Raw genomic sequence first — 27,103 nt, 5'->3', positions numbered from 1 at the left:
TTCAATAACATTTAAAGAGCTCTAGTAAAGTTGAAAACTACTTAATTATTAATTTAAATAAATTAGAATATTCTAGAACACTAATATACCTAAATCACATTGACATCAATTCCTACAAATAGCAAAATTTCACTGTGTATTAATTAAGAAATGAAATGGTAATGGAATTAAGAAATGTGTCAACGAATAAATGCAAATCTCACCCTCTGGATGTTGGAAATAAAATCAAAGAGTGAAATATAACATCTGCGTTGAGCGTATTCAAGCGGGAACGGTTCCGCGTATTATATCGTTCATTTCTTTTTTACATTTTTTTTTCATTTCCTCGAAGAAGTTCTGATAAAAAAGCATCGGATTGGCTCCCATCCACAACTCTATTGCACTCCACACGTATTTAATTTGTTCACTGTTGATTTATCCCACATCGATCACTTCATTTCTCTTTGAATCGCGCGATTTGCCAAACGATTTCGGAAGTAAAATGATTTGACTGAGAATAAGGATAAATAAGTAGGTTCGTCTCAATTTGTTTGCTAAAGACGTAGAAAAATGTTTATAAGATTATTAATGATTTATTTTTTAAATGTTTTTGGGGCGTTGCTATGTGATTGGTTTTATAAATGGTGAAATCTAGGTCAAAATTATTCTATTACTAAAATTCCAAAAGAAAATTACTATTATATATATGTGAATCTAATAATATGTTGTTTAGCAAACGGAAATTATTATTTTTTCATAATTTAAAAAACAGGCTTCTAACTATCACTACAATCTGTTTCCAACCAATTAAAAAAAATAAACTCCTCTAGTAATATTGCAAGCAACACTTGTAAGTCTTAATAGGTTTCGCATTCAGTTGTTACACCACTTCTAAGGGCTTGCGTTGAGTAAATCGCGCAATTTCTGCGGTAATAGGAAAATGAAGGGACGAGTGTTAAATTCAAATTGCTTAATGGTTCGGAAGCAGGCATTTCATTTTCCATTCGAATTGTTACGTAATTTACTGCCGCGTGCGTAAACGACGCGAGTGTCTTCTTTTGTTTGTGTGGAAAATATGAGTAAAAAATATTAAAAAAGTACGCTAAAATATTACTCCGACGTCAAATACAGGGTGTAATTGGTTTCTGTTGCAGTTGAGTAATGTTCTTACTGCATTAGAATCCATATTTGTTTAATTTCTCGGGTAATTATTATGCTTAATATTTTAGAAATACACTATATGTATTTATTTATACGGTTGCGACAGGTTTATGTTATTACCGTTTCAATATTTAAGTAATTATTATTATTATTTACAAATACAAGTTTCTTTCGTTAGGGTTCCATTATATTTCTAGCTATCCCTATGTACACATAATTTTGATTTGTATTCTGAAGGGGCCAAAACATACAATGGACACCGTTCAATTATAACATAAAGAATGTAAAAATAATTGTCCATGCATTCGAAGTCACGGCAGCGTATTCTAAAAATATTTCAATCACGATCATTACGAGGGGTCGTTGATAAACAAAACTATTTCAATTAGCCGATGGTCCGGCGCGACAAAAGTATGGCCAGTATAGAATGCGTTCAAATATTCATGCCGGTATCGATTCCCCTCGCCGACCGATCGACATAATACACCCCAACTAAAGATGGTATCAGCCGCCCTTTCAGACGAACGTGTATCTATAGCCTTAGAATAAACAATAATTACCACTAAAATATAAAAGGTAAACTCTACCTTTATTTGTGGTATTGAAATTACCTATTTGTATTTGGGGAAATGCGGCTAATGATTTCTCTTTGTGTGTCTTTCCTTCATCAATTAGATCAATGCCCTATGAAGTAGAGCATTTGTAAATGTGTAGGTAAATTACTATTAGTACAGTATACATACGTGGCAACGTAACATTTGCCCACAGTTCCCCAATTTTCGTGCTTGTTAAAGGCAATAGCAACGTGCCTATCTCCGTTTTCGTGTTCCATTTCCAATCTTTGGCTGAAAATGAGATTTTTTCTCGAAATAATGTAATTACGATTTTATCCTATTCCAGAATCCAATCCAAGACTTGCGTTTTCGGTAAGTGTTGTCCAAAAGATAGCTGTTATTGTTAAGAGAAGTGCTTTTGATTTAACGCACAATTTTTTCAATTAGTGATTTAAAGTGGAAATACATAATAACGGTTTAAGCATTTTGTGGAAGTAATATAATTTATTAATATTGTATGTAGAATTCATGGCATTACTTATGTACGAAATATATATAACGTCTTATAATTCACTAATCCATGCATCGACAACAATTAGACCCACTCATGCTATTATAATCCTTACAAATGAGACAGTCCAATTTACGTATTCATAAAGAAACTAAAACAAGCATTCGCTATCTAATTCTCATGTTATGACAATTCCCTGAGGTTTGTCATACATACTATTGAATTTGGACGTAAGCATACTACGACTGCTGAATTTTTAATTAAGTCGCCATACGGGTAGGTAAAGCAAAGGGTTAAAATGAAACCGAGTCAGACTCCCAGAGGGGCAGTTTATGAATGAAATTATTTTAAAATTCCAATTGAATGCAGTAATTAAACTTTAATATGTGTAGTTCGTTACATTTTCGTCGAATAGATTGTCGTGATGTTATGTAGAACGACTATTTTGTGTAATTGGAACTATAATTTATATTGCCATGTATACTTACTTTAGTATGCATAATTTTTTATTAGTTAGAAAATGTTTGTAGAGCATAAGTCTAAGCATAGCATAACTAGAACATACCAACAATGTTTGACACAAATACTATTGTAACATATTTCTAAGAAAATTAACTAACAAACTGAAGTTACGGTGCCCCGAAAAAAAACTATGTAGGTACTCGTATTAGAATCAACGAATCATTAAAAAAGTTATGTAGACTTTATTTGGTCCACCAACGCTTAATCCTTTAACTGTCATCGGAAAATTGTTGAAGGCAAATCCTCCACTAACGTAGGTCACCGGTGACCTTCGTGGTAGTTAAAGTGTTAATAAATAATTGGTGTTAATTTTTCAGTTATTTTGTTTTTTGGCTAACGTCCGATTTTCCAATCAACAGATAACTTTTAGGTGTAGAATTAAAATGACATTTGTCAGTTTTCAGTATAAAATTATTCCTGCGATATAGTTTTTCTGGTGTTGGAAAAATCGGCATCGGCATGATACATTTCACATAGTAACAGTTTACTCTAAGATAAAATACATAAATTAACACCAAAATGAACTTGATAAATAAACATAACGCGGCTAATTCGTCTGCCTGAATTAATTAAAGTTTGTGCCATAATTGTGTTAAGTGTTCTAGACTAAGTTCAAAATTCATTTAACGTTATAACTACATTTAGTATTTATTTGTTAACAAAGTAATAGAGTACCTATTCATAAGGGACCAAATTTGTGTGGATAATATTATATAGATAAAGCCTTAGTCGTATTAAAATTTAGTTACGAGCTGAAGTTATGTTTATCCGAAAATGCCTTCATATAATATTAGACTTTATACTTATAAAAATTAAATTTGAGTTTAGTCGATGAAAATCTATTTCCATAAATAGATTATATTTTTTTATCTCTTAATATTAATTGTCATCTGTTCTTGCTGTGCAGTTCAATAGTATTTTTTGTTAAATTACATTTTTTTTCTTAAAAATTTTGGAAACGCTTATAAATCAATCACACGAAGATCTTCAGCCGTAGACTTTAAGTACCTAATCGTACTTGAAACTTTATAAAAACCACAAAACAGTCAAGTTGTCTGCCTGTTGGGTTATCAGGGCTCCAGCTCAAAAAGCAGGAGTAGGAACGAGTGGTTTTTAGTCAGTAAGAGTCTGACACTCCCTCTTGCCTCGCCCAAGGTGGAAGAAGTGATTGGATGATTTTCCTCACACCAAAAAAAGAAAGACAGTGAAGTTGTATACACACGTTTAACACGTTAACTGCCACGAAGCTCACCGGTGACCTAAGTTAATAGAGGATTTGCCTTCAACAGTTTCCTGATGGGAGTTAAAGGCTTAAAAACCTTATGTTAAAGTTACCGACCCTAAATCCCTTGTGTATTACAATAATATGGTGACCACATTGTCAGCGATAGCGGAACTAATCAACGTCGAACAGCCAATAGTATTATAAACGTGTAAATCACTATAATGTAATGGCGATATCAGATTGGTTCGACTCAATTACGACGTCTCTGGCTATTACCGGCTAATATACGGCTGTATTATTGTTGCACATGTAGTATACAACCTCTTTGAAGATATTAATGTGATTGTCGGACAAGTGGTTTCGGATTGTCATAGTATTATCTTTAGTGTGTGAGTCAGTAGAGATAGTATGAATGTATTTTGGTGATGAAATTCTTTGGTACAAGTAAATTATTTTATTGTATTACCCATGTGGAAGAAAATATCTAGGAAATAAAGTTCGTATTTATAAGTAATTGTACGCGATAAGATTAAAAATAAGTCTAATAATTGTATAATATGTAACTGTCGTAGCCAATTCAAACTTTGTTAATAGATAGTCAATTCAACAGTTTTGGTCCCGGAGTTTCTCAAATCTAATCTGCGACTTTTCTAAAACATCTAGAATCTTTTAGACAATAGACTCAATTCCAAGCCATAACTAGAAAAATTACCTAACTGGTTAAACCCACCTCGGTCTACTCGTTCTCAAATTAAGCGTTTAGTTATGGTTTTATCTATTTTTCCACTTTTATTAGTAGGTATTTTATCTTAGTCCAAGAATCACTTTATATTTAAATTAATTCTAATATAAACCTATACCTACCTACTAAGAAATTATAGTGCACTATTGATATACGCATTGTACTTATCTACAACACTACAGCTATTAGCTTACTCGATTCAGTTGCACTCAATCCTTAGGCTCGATTCTCTTTGTGAATACCATACGTACTCAATTATGAATAAGCACTGCAAACTCATTTTCAACATAGCATACACACATCGTCTGCAAACTGATCAGATGTTCAGATCATGCACCAGTCATTATCCAGGTTTTGTTATACATATTCATACTTTTATTACAAAATGAAACTAATGAATAAATAAAAGTTTAATTTAGTGACCATTATAATGTTTAAGATCGATACATATTTAATAAGTTTGAAGGCGTGATTCATAAAATAAATTCCAATTACAATAATCAGAAACAAAGAACATAAATAGTAGAAAAGGAATTTATAATACCACAAATTAAGGTACTAAGTAATTGGCGGTTCCACCCCACGCGTCCCATCAGAAAATTAATAGGCAAATGGAAAAACATCGGGATACATCGTCATAGTACGACAGTAATCATTGTTGATGCATTTTTGTGACAAATCACGAATACGTTTTCATGTCCCATTGTAATTATGCAAATGACGCGATGACGCTCATGTGTGTGTATGCAAATCCATCTAGGAACACAGGTGTCTGTTTATCCATCTGATTTAATAACTGGCTCATCGTGAATCGAATGAACGGCATTGTATGCGGAATATCAATGCCCTGTTACAACGCATTAGTGGAATAGACAGATAGCAAATAGTACAGGGGGGTACTCCGGGCCCTGGGAGCTTCACAGACACGAGCACGATGCCTCGGGGACTACATCCCTCCGAAATTAATAATCTTCACAACAAGTTCTAATAAAATTTATGCAGTTTGATGTCTGCAAGATACTTGCGTAAAACTATATAACTTTTCTATTAATTGAAATGCTAAATTTATTACTATTGGGCAAGCAATAAAAGTTATTTTAAATGAAATTATAGAAAAGGTAGATACTAATTGAAATTCTATTCATGGCCATAAAATTCAATTTGGTCCTTAGTAAATTAAATCAGCAGAAATAAAAATGATATAAACACTCCATAAACGTCATGACAAAGATCAGATAACAGAAAAAAATGTTCACCCCCAGGAAATACTGGGGCAATAGCAACAAAAATCTGGAAAAAATCAACGTCATTTCCTCTTGTATCTAGAGTTCCGTCCTGTCGTCTACATCAAAACTGATAAGAGAAGGGTGAATGCACGAGTGCGTCCAGGTACTTGGGGTACTACGGGGTGTTGCAAGTGGGAGGAGGGTGATGAAGCACGGTTCAGGAATACCAACGTGATTAATGGATTCCGCGCACAACGATAATGATAATGACCCTGTCTGCGACCGCGGACATCATCGGAATCAATGCTGGGAGCAGCTTTTTGCATAGTTGGCGCGCGATGCGTGGGGTGTCGACTACCGTACTGCACTGGTTGATTTAAAGCAGGCTTACTTGATTTCTGAAGTGGATTTGCATCAGTGGAATTATTTTGCGCCCCGGTTCCTGATGCTGTAGCAACAACACATTAATTTTGAAAAGTGTTTTAGGTTAACTGGAATGATACGTACCACTCTGATGATTGGTTAACCTTCGTCGAAATTGGAGCGTAAATGTTATCTTCGTTGTAACTAAAAATGGGTATGTATGAAACTATAGAAACTTTTTTCACGAATAAACTTTAGAGTAAAACGTTCACACGTTTCCACAAAGACAATAAGAGCTCTAATCGCTTGATGTCCATACGGCAGTTGGCGCTTTTCAGAATACCAACAATGGGTAGGTTCCATTATCGACGCCGCGGCTGAGCGCACCCCTGTCTCTGAAAATAAAACAAATCCTATGCGCAAAATCATTTCGTATTCGTATGGTTCGGTGCACATTCGTGGCTTCACATTGTAGGTATGTAGATTAAATTTTGACAGTCGACTTATCAAAGATAATGCTGCGGTCCAGCCGAGCGATTTAGTCGAGGGAGATCGTGACGTGGTGACGTCACACTCAGAGGCGGTGTATGTAGGTGACAGTCAGCTGTTTTGACTACGGGTTATTGTGATCTGACTTCGACGATCCCACGATGAACGTGTTCAGATACATTTACAAACACATTTGATCCACCTGGTTTTGCTTCTATTTTTCTGACATGTTTTGTTCAGTTCTCTGATAACCACTTCAGCGGGAAATAGGTCTATAGAATTAAAATTACTATTGCTGTAACTAGCTGGACTATTGAATAAAAGTTGTAAATACACCGAGCTCATTGGCTGCGCTCATACTCCATAAGTCAGTTACTGAGGTAGGATAAGCCGTGAGTAAATCATCGGGCGATGAATACGAGGTCTGCGCGTTCGCTTGATAACGATTAAATATGGCTCGGTCGCTCATATTGTGTGTACTTAACGCGACCCGGAGTTGTGCGGTGAAAACCTCCAGATTTATGTGTGTCACTTGCCTTACTCGGAAAATGTTCGATCGTAATGGATAGTGATAGATAGTTCCAGTTATGTTGAGAGTACTGCAGTAGCTTTTTTTCTTTTTTTTCTATGCCTACCATAAATGCAGTTTTTTACAAACCTTTGCTAGTTTCGTTTTATCTAAAATATTATATGTTCACATTCAACAAACTTTTCTAAGAAAATATCTTGCAATAAAATTAATCGAAAACAATCGAAATTGCCTATTTGTAACGAGTTTCGAAACTCAAATCAAACAAATGAAAGTTTCCTCGACTCGGTGCAGTCTGAAGAATTTTACCCCAAACAGTAAAAAGTTTTCGATAAATTATTGCAACACTAGCTATCAGCGCCACGCTATCCATCCGTTTATCCACAATAGTGCCGGTTGAAACAGTGTTGCCAGATTAAAGTACGAGTAATAATTAAAAGAAACTACGAATTCAATTAAAAAAAATACCTTAACGTTAAATGTATAATTTTTATAAATACTTTCTTTTATGTTCTTATACAAATTCAATAACACCTCGAGTGATCAAAAAATTTAACTTATTCTTTGTAATATAAGTAACAATAACAGTGGTAAGTTTTAGTATAGGAAATCAGGTTTAAGAAATGAATTTTAATTATTAAAATTTTAATTATTAAAAAAAGTAACTCTTTCTATACTTCTAAAACTGATTAAAAAAATCCTTATCATTACAGAATATATTTGTTTTTTTATTTAAAATTGCCCCATATTAACTAACCACAAGAAAAATTGTATCACAAAATTCTACCAATTTCAACCAACCTCTACAAGCTGGCAACATTCCTACCCTTAAAACGGGGTTCAATATCCAAACACGATTAACACAATATAAATGTCGCATTGATAAAACTGCGTGAGCTAGCGTTAACTGCTAAATAGCGTGTGACTAATGACTGCGTTCCACGTACTACTGTATCAACTGTTACTATTTTATTGCATTGTTCATCCGCGTACTACGATAGGTCTGGGATGTTATTGGTAGAATTTTCATTGCTTTTTCGTGGTTGTTTTCGTTGTTAGGTAGTATTGTATGTCGATAGGTATGTTCTACGGTATTTTTATCGATGCACTAGACATTGGATTCTATGTATTCTGTCTTTTACTGCAACAGTGATCAAGGTTTAGTAGTAGGAGGTAGGGTGTAGTAGAGGACTGGCTGACAGACATTTTTTTATATTGTAATATTTGCTTTGATGTTCAAAAGTGCCTTCGCGGTCTATTTGAAATAAATAATTTTGACTTTTGGGTTGAAAACCAAACCTAATTTTATACACTTATTTTTTGTACACTGTTTTTTTTAATCTGGCTTTACTGATCTGGATCTATTAGCGTAACTAGCTCAGCGAAAAAAGGTTTTTAGAATACAACTAATGTTTTACAACGTTCGCCTGAAAATCAAATTTATATCCAACCTTAATAATGCAAAGTTAACAATTGCATGCAATTTTTATTTATCTCAACTTGGTAATAAATCATTTATTACAATAACTTCATATACACAAGTACACGCCATTGAAATACACGTCATAGCAAAAACAAGCTTTATATATTTTCTATAGAAACAAGTAATTTACATAAACTATCAAGTACACGCACCTACCTCAATAAAGTAAACTCCCTTTGAATATAAAACTAACAAGTAATGTCAACTTATACCTTAATAACACATAAATACTCATATTGGAACGTAGTCAATTTTACCAAAAAATAAGAAAATGTACCAAGAACTAATAAAGTGTAATGATAAAAATCTTCTAGTTTCTTAAGGACATAGTATTTCGTCGGTCCATTCAATTTACATATCGTACATTATCATCTTTGGTTCCCCTCATATAATTTATTTGTTTTAATAAAATCCCAGGAATGGGCTAGTTTTCATAATGCTGCGGTGTCTATGGTTATGGGCTGTTTACATGCGAGCCCATAGACATAAACAGTGCTGTGTTTTGGCTACACACACAGTCAAGACGACTGGTGTGGACTGAATAGAGATAAGGCAGTTTGTACCTATAGACGTACAGATGCTATATTTACACCGTCCGATCGTGTTTACTACTAAGAATCAATATGCAGCCTAGACTGACGAGATAATTGGATGTGATTTGTGTAACACCAGTAATAAATATTGCTTAGTACAGTTTATGAATGTTTACATCTTTGTTTGTCTATATTTTTGTAAGCATGAAAGGTTGTAGATAAATAAAGTGTGATTTAAATTAGTTTGGAAGATTGGTGAAAGCCAATACAGCTGGCGACACGTATCTACTAATTTAAAATATTGTAATACCGAACATTTTTCTTGTAAACAAGCGTTTTTCATCCAATGGTTGTCAATTTTGCTGTAGAATCACAACACCCAAGCAAATCAATTACTAAATATTTAATTTGAAATCGATCCCCTCATTAAAAAATACAATAGACAAGCTACTCACACATGCAAAACCTCGTTTGAAATGTGCAGGTGGCTCGTACATGTGTATCGATGATTATCAAGGGGTAACTCAAAGAAGTATTTCGTGCTTTGTAACTATTACCCCTCTGAGGCAGTTCACTTTCATTAAATTGATGCATTTCCAATACAATGTTCTGTCTGTAACGAAAATAGTAGCAATACGTAGAACTAATATTAGATTATTTTTGTAAAGTTTGATCGATTTCGGTTCTGTTTGTGAAAAGTTGAATGGTACAGTCATCGTTGAAATGAAAGAAAAACATAAATACAAACATAGAATACAAACTATTTCAAAATAACCCTAAATATGTTGCAAACATACTTATTTTAATACTGAATAAACAAAGAATAGAACTACGATATTGTACTGCTTTTGTCTCAAATATTCCAAGCATAAACAAAAGCTAGATATTTTTGCCAAAATAATAATTTCATTTACCTTAAAGCCGTATCCCAAATCCCCTTTAAAATGTATGCGCTCAACGCTCATTAAACATTAAATAATTTCTATCAGTTTAACCTTCACCGTTAAGTAGCGCAGTTCAGACTCTACTTGGTGTCACTAATCTCATTAGCGAGTGTAGACACAGATGCTTCGGTGTAATCCTGTTGCTTCGAGCAAGGATTTGCATAAACAGTTCATGATTTGTGTTCGGTTTTACCCTTTTAATTTTATTTTTTTCCTTAAACCCTCTTCCATTCAATTTGCAACCGTATCTTCAGCAAAATGAGGTGCATTTTCATTTGAATTGCTTTAATTATTAAATACTCGAACACGTGTAAATGGAAATGGATTAGCTACCTCTAAGGAAAATAAAAATTATTAACTGGGGATGTAAGCGGCTTCATTACGACGCACCCCTTGCTGCGTTGGACGTTTAACCGCACGCTGAGCCTCCAATCCGACGTCAAGTATTAAAGAACTAGTTTGCATAAAAAAATATAGGGATTCTACGTCATCAAATTTTCGTCTGATTCAAATAAGAGGAAGCGAAGCAAAATGGATTTCAGATACCGGTGCAGAAAGTGATGGGTTAGCAATCAGACTGTGCTCACTCGTGACAGTGCTTTTTCAAATTCCACATCTGTATTTCTACGTCTGTTTCTGAATGCTTTCGAATTGTCTGGGTGTTCTAAATGGTTAGTCCAATTTTCACTAAAACGACTCATACGAGTATCGTCCGCAATAGTCTCTTTTGACGGAAAAAATAAATTAAAATTCTTCTTTGATTGATTCCATAATGTAATCTCGCGAACAACATTTATGACCGAAGTGCCCTTTTAAACTGTGATCAAATATCTATTAAACGTTACTCATGTATAAATGCACGCTTTACTTAACCACACGAATTTCAACTGCACCGCACAAAATCCAAAACCCATTATTGACACCGATTTCAATTAATTAAAACATCAGCACTATCTCATAACTGAGGGGGAACACAAATAGCGGCAGAAACTCAGCAGAAACGGCTAGTGAGGTAACCGGACTGTTGCAAAGCACACAATACACTACCTATCGATAAATTAAATTGCACCACCATCGAATACATACAGTTAATAGGTAAATAATCGATATATATGTATCGTAATGCGTTTAGCTAGACGGCCAAATTCCCCTAATAGATCTAATTTTAGGATAGACACGTTATATAGCAGACAACACGGCGCTTTGTTTGTAAATTGATTTGATATGCACACAGTTGCATGTTGGTGTTGGTGGATAGTGATTGTTATGACTGCTATTGAGAGTAGGGTTACTGAATTTATGGCCGGTTATGAAATGTTAATTTCGTGGTTGACCTTGTAGTCAGTGTTAAGTGGGAATGCTGAATGTGTTTAATTTTAGGCTTTCGAGTGGAGGTGAGATGTGTTTAAAAAGGTTGCTATTAAAAACCGTGGTTTGCACAAATTTCATGTTGTGTCATATTATATAGGCAGGCTTTAAACATTGTCTAAGACTACTGAATAACATCATTAAAGTCTCAATTAAAACTCTCAGTTGTTGTTGTAAAAAATTAAGTGGTAACGCATGAAAAGAATTACAGTTTACCCTTAATTAATATTACATTTTTATAATCCTAAGAAAAATATTTGTTTAAATCGAACCAATTGAAGCACAAAGTACATACTTACAAAAGAGAATGAACTCGGCGCAAGTAGCCCTCAGTTTACCTACTCATTGGTGAATCTGAACTAAACAAACAATACTTCAATAATATACCGAACAAAAGCATAAGAGTAGTTGTTAGATCAAATAAAGAAAAGAGCAAACCCCTTAAGTAAATCAACGTACAGGCGGTACAGGGCAAACATTGGTAGTCGCGAATCGATTGCAGGCCGCTACAAACGTACAACCCCTTATCTCAGCCGTGCGCACGTGTGAACCCCGTTCAATTTTAATTTCATGCTCAAACAATGACGCTATCGAGCCGGCTATTATTTTGTATAGTCGCCAAGGGTTCAGTTCATCTAAATCCGCCAGATAAGCCCTCAGCTCTTTGTCGTCGCCCGGCCCGATAGCTAATTCAGGAGCGAAGCCGTACATTCGGGACCTCCCGTCTGTTGCCGCGACACTTTAGATTCGTCATTAGAATATCGAAATACTCATTAAAACCGACTAATTCTATGTAAACTGCTTCCTGTAATCAGCGTTCACACATTTAATTAAATAACCTCGAGCTCCGGTGTTTGCGAAACAACTTCGATATAATTTTCAGTTCAAATGAGATTCCTTCAATTTGCATTCAAATCACGAATACAATCGAGGAGTCATGAATATTGCGATTGAATATTTTTTTTGTTAGCCTATTCGAAGTCTTTTTATCGGTGAAAGGTAGTGTACCGGTAAACTATGGCAACTTTACCGGGCCCTTGGCAACTTTACCATACTATAGGTATTCGGTATAAACTCATTTATCTAAAAATCTACCCACCAGAATTCTGTTTTGTAATAGAAGTATTTTTTAGACATTAAAAGGAAATATTTACTATATTTTGCGTAGACGTGAGACTGCTATTATGCCAGTAATGGCCGTCACAATGTATGCGTGAAAATGAGCTAAAAGTTAGTAGTTCCTAAATTGTGCTCACAGAGCCTTAACTATTTGTCACAGGTGAGTGAAATTTTGATCTTGTATGTATAATATAGTTGGGATTACTGTTGTAATGTCAGCAATTGCTTTTTCTTTAATTTATTGATAAATAATCGCTTCGGTAATGTTGACACAGGTTAGGTAAAGTTGCCACGGCCTGCTTTGTGGCAACTTTACCTACAGTTAGGGTTGGCAATAAATGTTTTTTTCTTGTTTGTGTGTATGTAACCATTTTCGAATACCTAAATTTTACAGCATAATAGTGAATATCCTGGATGATAAGATATAATGTATTTAATAATACCTCTTGTTTTACAGCCAAAATGGCTCCCATGAAACAAAACCGCAGAAAACTCGGAGCTAGACACTATAAAAATTATACGGAAGTGATGTTATAATTAGCTATGGAGATAGTGAAGTCATAAAATTAAAAAGTCAAGGATTAAACATTATTTTGTAGCCTTTTTTACAATTTTAAACATAAATACTTAAAATTTTAGAACTTAATTTAGTTTAAAAGGGAATAATATTTATGTTAGAAATTTGTGCGTTTTTTTACTTTAGGTTTAAGGTTTATTAATTTTTTTTTAAATATACATGTCATAAAAAAGTTCCTCCTTTTTTGACAACCCCGAGCGTAACAAATTATTTGTATGTAAATTACGATGAAACCCGTGGCAACTTTCCCTAATGTCTGTGTAGCCGTTATCTTTATAGATTTCCTCATATTGTTTGCATTATAATACGAAGAGGTCCTAGATGAAGCCCTCTGTACCTCAACAACTCTTTAATATGCAATATACGATGAATACGGCGCGTAGGTAAAGTTGCCAAAAATTTGGTATCTTTACCCATGTTGTTTTTTCTTTACTACGGCTAAAATAAGTGTTTGTATATAATGACGATTACAGTAAAGTGAGCCAGATAGACTACAATTCTAAATATATAGTTTTGGTTTCTATGCGTCTTATGGTTAAAAATATATTTCGTGTTTTGTTCTAAAATATGGTAAAGTTGCCATGTTTTACGGTACCATTTTCCTCTGCCAACCTTTTGACACTTTTGTTAACAGTTAGAATATTATTAAAAAATTACTGCCTTGCTAAGCATCGTTAAATAATGTTATATATCGAAAGATAATAAAATAACTTTAATAATGTAAATGTGTCCCTTAATTCAAATTATCGCACCCAAGGGCTTTCATTATCGTAAAAACAGCACAAAATTTAAACGGTCAATATTTGCGCCGTATTTCCCACTTTATCATTGATATTTATAAGTTACAAACAATTCGTGCGATAATCCTAAACATTATACCTCTATAAATTGAACAGTAATCTGTGTTCACAATAAAATTATGTACTTTACGGCCCAAACAAACTGGAAACTGTTTAACAAAACCTAACTATAATCCGGTTTCATACCTAGATAAGGGTACCTCGCAATTCAAATCAGAGTACGTGCTTCCCCATCGAGGATGATTTACCAAATTCCCGACTGCGAATCGCATCATCACTACCCCCGTGTCTGTGTTTATCAAAACACTTAACGATTTAATATGTTCGCTGAGCCCTACCCTTCAACATTAACGATACTGTGCCTGTATGCACGTAGATTATGAGTGTTAGCCCTTGATGAACACTGCGAATAAGATTCTTATCTATAGTAATAGGATTAGTTTTGTTACCTATGATCTTTATGTTGACGTGCATAGAGACTATCTTGTACATCTTTGCCATATTGAGATGAGCTTTCATTGCCATGTGAGGCAAAGGGTGGCTCAAGATCATTATTTTTTGTTTTATCTCGAATCAAATGCGGCATTTTAAGTACTGCGTAATAAAATGCAGCTGACATTATCGCGTTTGTAAACATGTCGTACATTTGTTTGACTCTGGAAGGGTCGGGGTAAGGGCAGGTGTATGTTTTTTTACATGTGCAACCCTCATAAAGAGATCAAGAGTGTGTATGAATTTCTTAAGGCACTAATTCTACCTCCATGATACATCCAGATTCCTTACTCAACTATCATGATAATGCTCACTACATACGCTTTTTATTTGAGGGGGAAAAATCATCCTATGACTTCTCCCGCCTTGGGCGAGGCGAGAGGGAGTGTCAGATTCTTACTGACTAAAAACCACCCCGTTCCTTCTCCTGCTTTTCGAGCCGGAGCCCCGGCAAAACCCACTAGGTAGTCCGCAGCTCCGGCACTACATACGCTAGCGGCACTTTAATAGCAATGTTATTTCAAAATTCAAATAAGTGAAAACATAGCATTATCTGTTAACATTCAACAAAGAGTGCATAATAATATTACTACATTTATGTAGAAAATATCTTTGTTGAAATCGTCTCCAACTTTACCCGAAGGGACCTTGAAAGAATAGCTTCCATTTTACATTTATCTGACCTAGTTTAGTTTGGAAAAGTAAGAATGTTTTTCAATAAAAATACAGGTGAAGTCTCCTTGAATGTATCGTACGTTTGAGGTGTTGTTTGATGAATCCAAAGAATAGATTCCGTAATGGACAATATTTGTAGATATGATTGTCATGGTTAAAGTAATTTTGTAAAATATTTACCCAGTTTACGTGTTGAAAACTCACATGCATTTGTGAAGATAACACGTTGAAATAAAATTTGATTTTCAAACATATAAATTACTATAAGTTGTGAAAATACCAATATAAAAATTAGATGCTACATAAAAATAAACTTTCACCTAAACTAATTCCTAAATATACGCACATTCTATCATTACCGGACGATCATTTCAACGCTTTCTATTTCACGGGTCACAAAGTTTTAGTGATCGTTAAAACAAAATGCATAAACGTCGCCTATCTACTGTGAAATTTAAACAAAATTTTATTTAAAGTTTATTGTCAAGAGACTTCGAAATTTAAGTATATGAAGTAGCTACTTGGTACAATAAACTCGAACAATGTAACCTCTCAAAGTTATTACAGAAAGGGATCGTTTATTTGACACAGAGTGTCTAAACTGAGTTCAAAATATCATCAAAACTTGACCTCGTTATACTGCAATGTACTTAGGCTATGTCACATCCATTAGCGAACTAAATGGAATCAATTTAATTAAGAGCATAATCCAATGTATGTAAAACGATTATAATAACAAATTAATTACTTTTCATGTGCTGTTAAACATTTCTGTGACAACATCAAGGGATTGATTAAATGTATTCGAAAATTACTACATTACATTTGGTTTACCAACTAAACATAAAATTAATTGAATAATCTTTACTGCGGTCTAGAACTTTGAAAGCTAAAACTTAAATTGATTAGATTCACTCTCATTGTTCATTTTCATCTCGAATAACACGAATGCAGCAGCTATATTGACCGTAAAATTCTTATATGTCATAAAGAAAAATACTAAAGCTTAGACTAAAACAAACTGAACATATTTCTCTTATTTCATTACCCTCATACGAGTCAACGTGTTCCATAAAACTTAACACGTACACAAGAACTTGGATTTTCTCTTTGATTTTTATCGATCGAGATTTTCTACATCTAGACAAGTCGTAATAGGGGAACTTCTAATAAGAAAACTTGTAATAGACCGTTTGAAAGTCCGATCCTGGCGATATCGGGCTAATGAGCTAAAACAGACTGGTGTACGATGATTGCGTGCCGTCTGGCTTCACGATGTAATTTAGTACAGTTAGCGCCGTAGTTACACGTGTGTGAGAGCCTCGTGCGCTGAGTACTCGTGGCAGGATATATTCTGAAAGAATTCTGCTGTTATTTTGTGCTATTAATAAATGAGCTAAGTGAATTTCAAAGGATTCCAATACGTAGATACTTCAATGATTCTGTATGGCGTTACCGTCTAAAAAAGGAAAATGACTACAATACAAAAACGTTAACAGATTATGGACAACAGAAACGCGAAAACCCAGTGACATTTACTCGGGACTAGCGCCAGATTTGACTAAACATTACGTTTACGTATGTACCTAATAAAATATCATATCAATTCTCCAAGAACCTCTAAATGCCTTTAAGATAGAAAATATTTCAAAATTAGATTGTTTTTAAAGATTTCCTTTGACCAATGGGACAACACTAGAAGTAATACGTGCAGCTACCTTAATTGTTGTTCATTTTGTTCGTACGAATTCTTACTAAAATAAAAATCGCCGCAATGGCTCAGCAGATACAAAGTACAGATGCAGCGATACTCTTGCGTCGATTCTTTGTTTACATTATCTCAATTAAGTCTGCGTTTGTTTACCCCCATCCTTTACAAAGGATTAAAATTTTTGTTTGCATATAACTCGCGCTGTATCCACGCAATGTGTAAACTTTATTAACACTCTCATACTTTGCTCTTGTAATTTAAGTAGGTTTATGAAATTGTTAGCAATGTGTATTTGTTTAAATGTATGTCAATTGTATTTATTAGTTTGTGCGTGCAATTTGCTTTAATAAAACTTGTAATATTTTTCACATAATTACCGCCGCACTCAGAGTCAATTAATGGTTACTTAAAACAGTCCTTAGCAATTCATTTCGTAAAAAATACGTTAATAAGAAATAGTTTAAGTTATCATTAAATGTTTCTGACTACAGAAGTAAGGTCAATAATAAACTACGTAACTATAAAATATTAAACGTGCGTATCTGTTTTTATATTTTTTTTTTATATCAGACAGAGAAGGCAATAATACTATTCTACGAAATAAAATATAAAATACTATAAATACATAGTTGTACAAGATAAATATAATTTTTATTTATAAGAAAATTATGAATCATTTAAACAAACAACGTATTTTTATAAGCATAGCCTAATATTTTTTTAAATGTTAGTATTCAATTGGAATTTTAGAACAATAACCATTACAGATACCATATTCTTTATTCAAAACCATATTCTTTTCCATAACAGACTACAAAAAGAAATAAAAAGTAAAATAAAAAATCTAAAATAATTCCACGGATACTGGCACGAAAGGAGATAGAGAGCGTTAATTGAAATTAAACAAAGATTAGCTGGCGATTGCCAACGGATCACCGTTGCACCGTTTGCAAGAACCGATCTCGTTTTAAATGCCAATTCACGGAACTGAATCCCAGGCTGAATGTTTATTGGATAGTAATACTTATTACATTATGTATTACGGTTGTTTATTTAATATATTTACTTCATAATTATTTTTTTAGAAATGTGTTTTGTTTTCAGTTATTTTGATGGTCTTTTTTAGAATTAAATTATTAGTTAGCCCAGTCATTACGTTATTTATTTTATGTTTATTTAAATTTGAAAACGTGTCCGGAAATTGCTTAGGCAAATGTAGGTTGTGATAAAAGCTTTTAAAATATATAACATATCACTTGGGGTCAAATTTTTTTTCAAGACGGAAATCGTGTTTAATTCTTATTTTTGAACTTTTAATATCTGCAATAGGTAAAACATCAATTAAAATAATGCAAACTAAATATAGTTCCTTTCATATATAAATAGGGACTGGTAATAAAACTAATCGGCTCTGTAAATCAAGGTCCCAAGGACTTAATTTAATTAACGAACAATAGGATTAAAAGGGATAAATTATGTACGAATCAAGCCCAGTACTCATTAGGAACCCTATGTTTAGGCTTAGATCGATTTAGGTAATCAATTTCAGACTAGAAACACGCTCTATTTAAGGTTCGAGCCAAACAGCAGTTTACGAGAGTAGTTCTACGAAAAAGAATTAATTAAAATAGATTTCTTTGCCTTTGACATTTTCTTAAAGTGGCCGGTGTAATTTTGTTTTTGTCGTACCTTCTACTTAGGTTCTGAATTTCAGAGGATCATTTTTATATCATTCAAGAGATTTTTTAATTTATTTTGGTGGTTCTATTTATGTAAGGGACGTGATGTGGTGACATCACGTTTTTTAACGTAATATTATAAAGGAGTAAAGGTTTAGACTACCTCGTTGGTCGAGTGGTCGCAAGTGCGACTGCCGGTCTCGGGTTCGATTCCCGGGTCGGGCAAACTATTACTGGGCTTTTATCGGTTTTCGATTTATAAGACACTTGGTTTTTTCCACTGAAAATATCAAGTGTCTTATGATCTTAAGTTTAAACTGACGAACACAAGCCACAAGCTAGACCAAAGATCCAGACGACAAACTCCGATTTATCTAAAACATTCGTCCATTTCATTCACAAGTCACTTAATCAACAAACGGAAGGCTTCTTTCATTGTTATCTTCTTTTATTAGCCCCCCACCCTGAATTTATTACGAAGCTATAACTCAAATAAGTGAATTCGCTTTCATGTATAAGAAAAAAACTTATAAAATTCTGGTCTACTGGTTGAAACCGAACAATGGACCCTCACTGATGCTGGTCACGTTTTGTCGCCTTAAAAATGTGACGCTTAAATCCATAAAGTACTCGAAAGTATTACTATTCCTCGACGGTATTTCCTTTGAACTGCATATTATTATATTAGATTTTTCCTCCACTAACTTTCTTAAAACATTCATGGTTGAATAGATTTTCTTATGTTTTTTTTTCATTATTTGTTTAATAATAATAATGATTTATTTTTACGAGAACCTCGTGAAAGCTGAGAAAGATAAACGAATAAAATATCTTGACTTGGCTCACGAGGTTGTCAACATGTAAAATGTGGATTCGTCTATCATTATTTTATAAAATAGTTATTAAAAATGTAATTTTAGAGAATCTATATATTAATACGTGATGCAAAAACTTTGGACCGCTTTTTACGAAAATTGCGCGGACGTAGGAGCATAAAATTTGGTACACTTATAGTTTATGTGTAGGAGAAGTGCATTACGCTAATATTTTTCAAAAATAATGCTTATATAATTAAATCAATAAAAAAAAACATTACACACACATGCATAGTATCTGATCGTATTTGACAAAACGTCAAAATCGATAGACATTGCGATGATATTCTCACGTCTCATATGAATAGAGTTTTATAAAAGAGTTTGTTTGAGTTTGAGTTAAATAAAAATTATCCTTGAACGTATGTTAAGTGGTATTGTAAATTAAATCGTATATGGTTGAATTTCGACCACTAGGCGACCACTAGTTTTAAATAAATATATGGAATGATTTATTCAATAATAATACTGCTGTTTAAAAATGCTACAATATGTTTCTAGAAACTTGTAAGTAATCAGTTACAGAGTATTAGTTTATTTACAAGAACAAAAGTCAGCGCTAACTAAGATTAATTAAAATAATGTTAGTGTCAATAATAGGCTAAGTAAATTTATTTACGTACAGTCACCAAAAAAAGAACAACATTATTATAATCAATATGTTTATTGCCTTGAATGAATGAATGAATACGCCTTTGACTGCCTGCAGAATACTGTTGAAGACCAATTCCCCGCTAACATAGGCCACCCGTGACCTGTGTTAGTTAACGTATTAAAACTATTCAACACACATATGATATATATTATGTTGGCCATTGTTATCATAACTAAAGATTTTTTTTATATATATTATTTGACTAAAATTATTAAAACAGTTTTTAGAATAGCCTCCAATTTCAAACAATTAAAATTACTATTCCATTCTTTACTTTTCAGCCTGAAACTTTGGAATGTCGACCGAATTCTGTCGTTGATTGTACAAAATTTACTTGAATATACATAATATAATAGAATTAATCATTATTATTAGTGAAGCATGAATGTTTGGTATTTAGGCTTATTTAGTCTGAGTTCAGTTAAGTTCATGAGAAGGTTACTTGAAGTTCAATAAATTGTTTGACACTAAATACTAATTACTGAACGTCTACATTGTACATTGTTTATCATTATTAATACCATCATTATTTTTCTTACTTCGTGCCGCACTCAGAGATATTTAATTATTACGTAAACTATTCCTTAGTATTGATTTTGTTCTAATGATTAAGGACTGGGTCAAGTAACCATTAAATGGCTCCACGAACGGCAGTTAGAAAAAACAGTTAGTGACGTCAAATTTTCATATCTTATAGTAAAATTTAAAAGGTAAAGACCTATCAAGTAAACTTTCTGAAGTTAGTAAATAAGTTAGAATTGCTTTATAATTTTTTTCTACTACTAAATTCAATCTCAAGTTAGAATGACTTTGCTTGTAAAAGTCATACTAACTGTAGAATTTCAGACACTATATCAATTCTAATCCTTACAGACCAAGTAACATATCTGTTTTAAGTAATCCTCAACATGTTACAATATTGGATTATGAATAATTCAAGCTGCAAGCTACACCAACACCGTATCTTGAACACTAACAAACTGCGGTGTATAACTGTATACAAACCAATATCGGCGAGACGGCATACCGATTGCCGATCTGCATATCCGAATAGTTAAGTGATATTCCAACTATCCCGCTTCGTACGCCTCTCTATAGAAACTGAAACATCATAAAATCCATGGAATGCCGGCAATGGCCAACCCCACTCTATACCCCCACTAAACTGTCAATGTATTGAATTACAAAGATGATTAATAGGATTACTTGAATTCTTCAACCTATTCTGTTATTTTGAACGTAAATTTTAGGTTTAGCTCAAATAGCTTTCGTAATTAAATAGTAGGTAACTAATTTGTGGAATTTTAAGATGATTTTCTTCTACGTAAATTACATTATCCCTGTCTAGACAGTCGCTGTAACGAGTATCGTAATTGCAACCGAATAGATAATTTACGTAATCACATAAATTCCTCGCCACTTTAAAATATTTTACATGACATTCTAATTGAAATGAGATTTGTTGCATATTTAGTAGAACAGTCTAGTAAAATACAAAAGTAACACTAATTGCTACCATTTAACGAGTACATTGAATTAAGCTGTTTCATTTACTAATGTAAATTGTCAAAATATATGTACAAGTTTAATTAATTACAGAGAATTTGTTAACAATCATCTAAATTTATGTTTCCACCAGGAATTACTAGCTAGGTTAATATTTGAATAACAAAGAAATTCAATTTGATTAATTAATCAGCTCCGCACACAACGTTGTTTGTATTGTTACAATGTCTACTTTGTAAAATGTTTACCGGATTAATTCTTACATTATTGAAGTTCAAACAATTTTCTTGAGTGTGTTGGCGAAGATTTCGACCGTTTTCCACTTTCTTTGTCGAAAAAAGTAAATTGACATTTACCTACGTTGAGAAATGGAACTGGCGACTTGTACATTAAAACTTTTTTCTTCTAATTAATTGTTTTATTTCTAAGTTTTTAAAATTAGAAAACTGATTTGTCAGAACATTAGAAGATACAATTCAAACATTAAGTTTGAAAAGAGAAGAGATTGTTTATGTCTGAAATTCAATGCTTACTACGTGAGCCTCATAAATAACAAAAAGGGGAAATATTATAAAGTCAAAATAAGATATTGTTAACTTCACACAACATCAACATGAAATAAATAGTAATACTTATTCACATTGCAATATCAAAACATTTTTTTCTTAACAAAAGCTTATTTCACACTTTGTGCACATGGCTGTATATCTTGTCTGATTTCTCAAGAGCGTAGCAAAAAATATTTGGCTCGCATCAACTATACCGTTGCTTACAATTTTACATACCAGTAGAGGAACAACCGTGGAAACTTGGTATTCTATTTTCTGGAGAAGTTATTGTTTTAATTCTTAATGTTGCACTTATTAAAAACTTATGGTCTTTTAAAACAATGATACATTCATATTTTCTTTGCATAGTAAAGGCCACTTCACATTGCCTGAAGTTAAATGTTAAGTTGATTTCTAGGCCTGTGTATCGTTTAATTATTAACACTTTAAACGCCACGGGGGTCACCGGTGACCGACGTAAGCGGAGGATTTGCCTTCAACAGTTTTCTATTGGCAGTAAAAGACTTAACTGATAAGATTAAAAATGTCCTTTTAACTATATTTTTCTCACACAATATTTATTAGAAAAAGCAAGTTCTAACGCATCGAAATTAAAATAAGGTGTTATGAGTATTGTCCTAAAAAGAACAGTAACACAAACATCAGCCACTCCAAATAAAATATTTTCACAGAGCGGCAAACATTTGTTGAATTCATAAACTTTTTCATAGGCCGACTTTTTCCCCTGCCGTGTCGGACGCCCAAAAGTGTGAAAGCATGTTGAACAAGTAGTGAAACCCGGGAAAGGGGAATGTCTCCCATATGACAGGCGTCACCTCAGGCAATACTGCTTTTTACCAACCACCCTTACCGTAAAATGGGGACGAAATTGGGCCATCATTCCATATTACAATTTTGAATTAGCCTCGTGCGTAATCCTCTTAAAATCTAGTGCGAGCGTTCAAAACGAGTTGTGTGATTTAATATCCTAAAATAAATACACATTCTATTTTGGTTGCTGGAATTAATTAAGCGTGACGAAAATCATCCCTTGTTTTAAACACAAATTTTCGAACATTTCACGCTGTTATTTTAGCTAGCGTGAAACAATTTTCAACGTGAAATAAAATAGTTGCAGAAGCTCGTGTATCAAGTTCTTCCACTACATTATGACGGTTAGTTTTAGAATTTCCTCATAATAGTGGCTAGGTAGTCCCATAAGCCGGTGTCTCTCCGACTCCATATTTCATACTTGGCCGAGGAATGCCTGGCACGCAACGGTCCCGCGTCGAATAATGGTCAGCGTGAGGTATTCTTGACTAGCTTCATTATTATTTTATAGAAATATGTTGGGGAAATTGAAGTCACCGATAGACTTTTCCGAACTACTAGAGAAAGTTTGAAAATATTTTGGTATTTAGTAGGAGGTGTAAGTCCCTGACAAACTTCAACATGCTTATAACTTTGTCAGCTCTGAAATTCATTATTAAATAATAAACTACATTTTAGTTTCCTAACTGTTTCCTTATATTAACACGAATGAAGTGTAACTTAACACCACGGGCACACATGTTGACTCTATAGAGACGTATTTTCATAAAGTGTGAAAAAAGGTAAGGCTCTGTTGTTCAGAGGTGCGAACCGAGTCTCATATTACCGATAGACAAAACGATCCGACAGCAAAAACTACCAAACAAAACCAACCACAACTATCTTGCATTGCCAAGCTGTTTACAACTGTAACACGAAAACAACACGGTTCCATTTTGATGATATCTGAGTAGACTTGCGCTGTATTACTTCCGGCACAAATTATACTTTATCCTTGAAGACCCAGAATAGACAAAAGTCACCCTGCTCGACGGCTGACTCCATTCGAATTTAGACTTTATTTGTTGAGAACAAAACTGTCATTTTTGCTCTCGTTTTATTTTAGCTTCCATTGGAAAATGTCATCGCGACAGGACTAGGCGTAAGTGAACGCGTCAAAGTGTAAAATGAGGGGTTTTGCGCCGTGTCAGTGAAAGTCATTAGGAATGGAATGGATGAAAATTGCGTGCATATTTAGGTAGCTCTCTAAGTTAATATGAACGACGTGATGAAATGAAAATGTCCCGGCGTTTTTGTCGTTTAATCTCGAGTGATTTTTTGGACCATTTGGAATTTGGATTTTTATATTAATTTTTGTGTGGATGAATGTTAATGAACGGACAGAGGGATCTCTTTATTTTTAGTCTGATCTGTTTGTGTGTGTAGTATGATGGAGTGTATGTGATTGTTATTTTGCGAGTACGTAGTGGGTTAGATGCAGTGCGGTGGCTAAATCAAAGACAACAATGGGTGGGTCGGATTGTCTGCGCGGCGCACTTTGCGCCACTTTCGCTACTTTGTGGATTGTGGAGAGGCGACGGAGGTGGCGGCTCGCGAAATTAGATCGTACCGTCGGAAAAAAATATTTACCTCACTGATTGGATTTTATATTGATGGCCCGTTTTTTATATGAACACTCGTTTCCTGCTCAGTTTGTTTGAAACCAAGAACTGTACTGTAAATCTACTTATGAAACCTTAAAAATTACTTCGTATTTTATTACTATCGTGAATCGTGAATCGATGTCTGTTCCTTTTCAGCAAAAATGTTTAGTTGAATATTTTTTAGTTGGTAGTAAAAAATGTTGCTGCTATCTGTATTGCTAACCAGACCATTAAAAGCGAGGGTGTGAAAATTCGCAGCTTATTTTCACCGTGCGTTAGTACGGATCTGTGTAGCTACATCAACTACATACTCGAGTATACATCGGTAGTCTGTCTGCAATACAACTGTTGCATAAATGGAGGACTTTTTCAATCACTGATTAGTCTAGCTAGCGTATAGCAAAATATTTTCAAAAATTGTTCGAACATTCCCCGTACATGGTAATTAATGTAAACGCACACCCTAGATTAGGCGAGGCTAATAACTTAATAGGCCATGTATGGATGTCCTCCAAGTTCACCTCCATCTAACCCTTTGGGTAATAACATGTGTTCTATTATGATATGTTTTTCAATCAAAGCTTCATAATTAAGCCTCGAATCGAATTGATTATTTCATTACCAAAGGGTGTATAGATTTAATAAATCATGAGGTACAATTACTTCTGACGTCAATGTCCCAAAACTACCCCTACATTTACATTCTAATTATACGACAATTACTAGTCGAAAGTTTTCAATAAACTCGCATTCGATTAATTTCTATTTGAAACAACGTCGATAGCACAACTTCATAAATGAACGTTGAAATTAGGTATGAATTTCATATTTGGAGAAGAATATTTTTAATTGAAAATGGGAAACAAAAAGCGATTGAAACGAGAGGCGACAGTGTAGCAAATTAAAAAGTAGAAATATTAGAAGTGCAGTGTTCTGGTACGGTTTTGTTGTGTCATTTTTATCTGGCCAGTTTCTTTTGTGCCTGGCATGCTGTTATCTGCCAGTCTGGCGCAGTTGGCAAGTTGACGGTATCGTTGCATGTTTTGCCAAAGACGCAAACTGAAGCTGTCATGGCTTCTCGGTACTGTGAAACAATTTTCTATTTTGCGTACCTTGGATTGGACGCTGTGACATGATAATGTCTGTTTGAATTCTATTTTTTAGTAAGTTGTTGAAAATATTGACATGTTTCTGTGATACTTTTTTGCAAAATGCAGACGATGTTTTTATTTTATATTGCTTTGATATAAATTGGAAAACTATTCGATGGAACATTGAATTATATTTTTTTGCTTCAGTTATTTAGTATAATTGTATATAAATTTCGATATTTACAACTTAGACATTATAAAAATGGATATATTATTTATTTAAGAGTTATACTCCAACCTTTTAAATACCTTAAAATGTAGAATTTTACTCAAATTTAAATTCATACCTACATATAAGGTTCATCTCATTCCACTCAAATGTAGTGTAAAATTTCCATATTCATCACACTTGAGGCGGCTTAGTGTTCACAATTTGATGTAACTACTCCAGGTAAATACCGCTACCTATTTCCGTGGGGTAACCCTTTAGCTTCTTACGACACCCCAGGGATCTGATGGGGTACCCCTATCAGGAACCCGTAACCGCAGACGCGGTAAGAAGCCTGGTACGAAGCTATTTATAGGTATATTACTGAATTAATACCAAAATTTGTTGGTTACTCGTTAAGGATGAGAAATTTTGTGTTTTGATTAATGAAGTAATATTCTACCTACGTTGGAGATTACTACAAGAGATTGTATATATTCACTAGAGTATATACACTCTATATTCTAGTCACAGACTATGCACTAGTGAGTATATATTATAACTAGCTTTTGCCCGCGACTTCGTTCGCGTGGAATAGTGACTTCCGGCAAATTTTTGGTTTTAACCACATAGTTCCCGATCTCGCGGGATCTCTTCAAAAATGAGATGTGGAAGATATTCCAGGGAACTCTTCAAAAATCAACATAATGAGCTCTGCGTTTGAATTTAATAGATGTCTACTCACTTAGGGCATTGAAAAAATAGTTTAAAAACGGACTTAAACTAACTTAAAACTAAAGAAAGCTACGAATTACGAATTTATAACAATTAAAAAAGAAACTATATTACAACCTATCCTCTATGCTATAATAACCAAGCTTAAACTAAATAATTTTTTAGGGAACAGCGAGTAAAGTTCCCTAAGAAAAGGAGGATCCTCCGACCAGGCGAGGTGATCATGCCTGGCGGGCTTTCTGCCCAACTGTTGTTCGTTGGGATTTTCTATCCATGTTATTTCGCATGTAAACTTCATATGTGCGATGCAGGATATTCGTGACGTCATC

General features: G+C 33.8%; 1 protein-coding gene across 1 annotated transcript in view; it reads left to right on the top strand.

Annotated features, from left to right (window-relative positions):
- LOC118267494 (semaphorin-2A) overlaps positions 1-27,103 on the top strand; it is a 317,052-nt gene that overhangs the window by 139,154 nt on the left and 150,795 nt on the right. The gene's annotated exons all lie outside the window — the stretch shown is intronic.

Source organism: Spodoptera frugiperda, chromosome 6 (assembly GCF_023101765.2).
Source record: "Spodoptera frugiperda isolate SF20-4 chromosome 6, AGI-APGP_CSIRO_Sfru_2.0, whole genome shotgun sequence".
NCBI classification, from domain to species: domain Eukaryota; kingdom Metazoa; phylum Arthropoda; class Insecta; order Lepidoptera; family Noctuidae; genus Spodoptera; species Spodoptera frugiperda.
The sequence above is the reverse complement of the archived record's forward strand: the minus strand, read 5'-3'. Positions and strand labels throughout refer to the sequence as shown.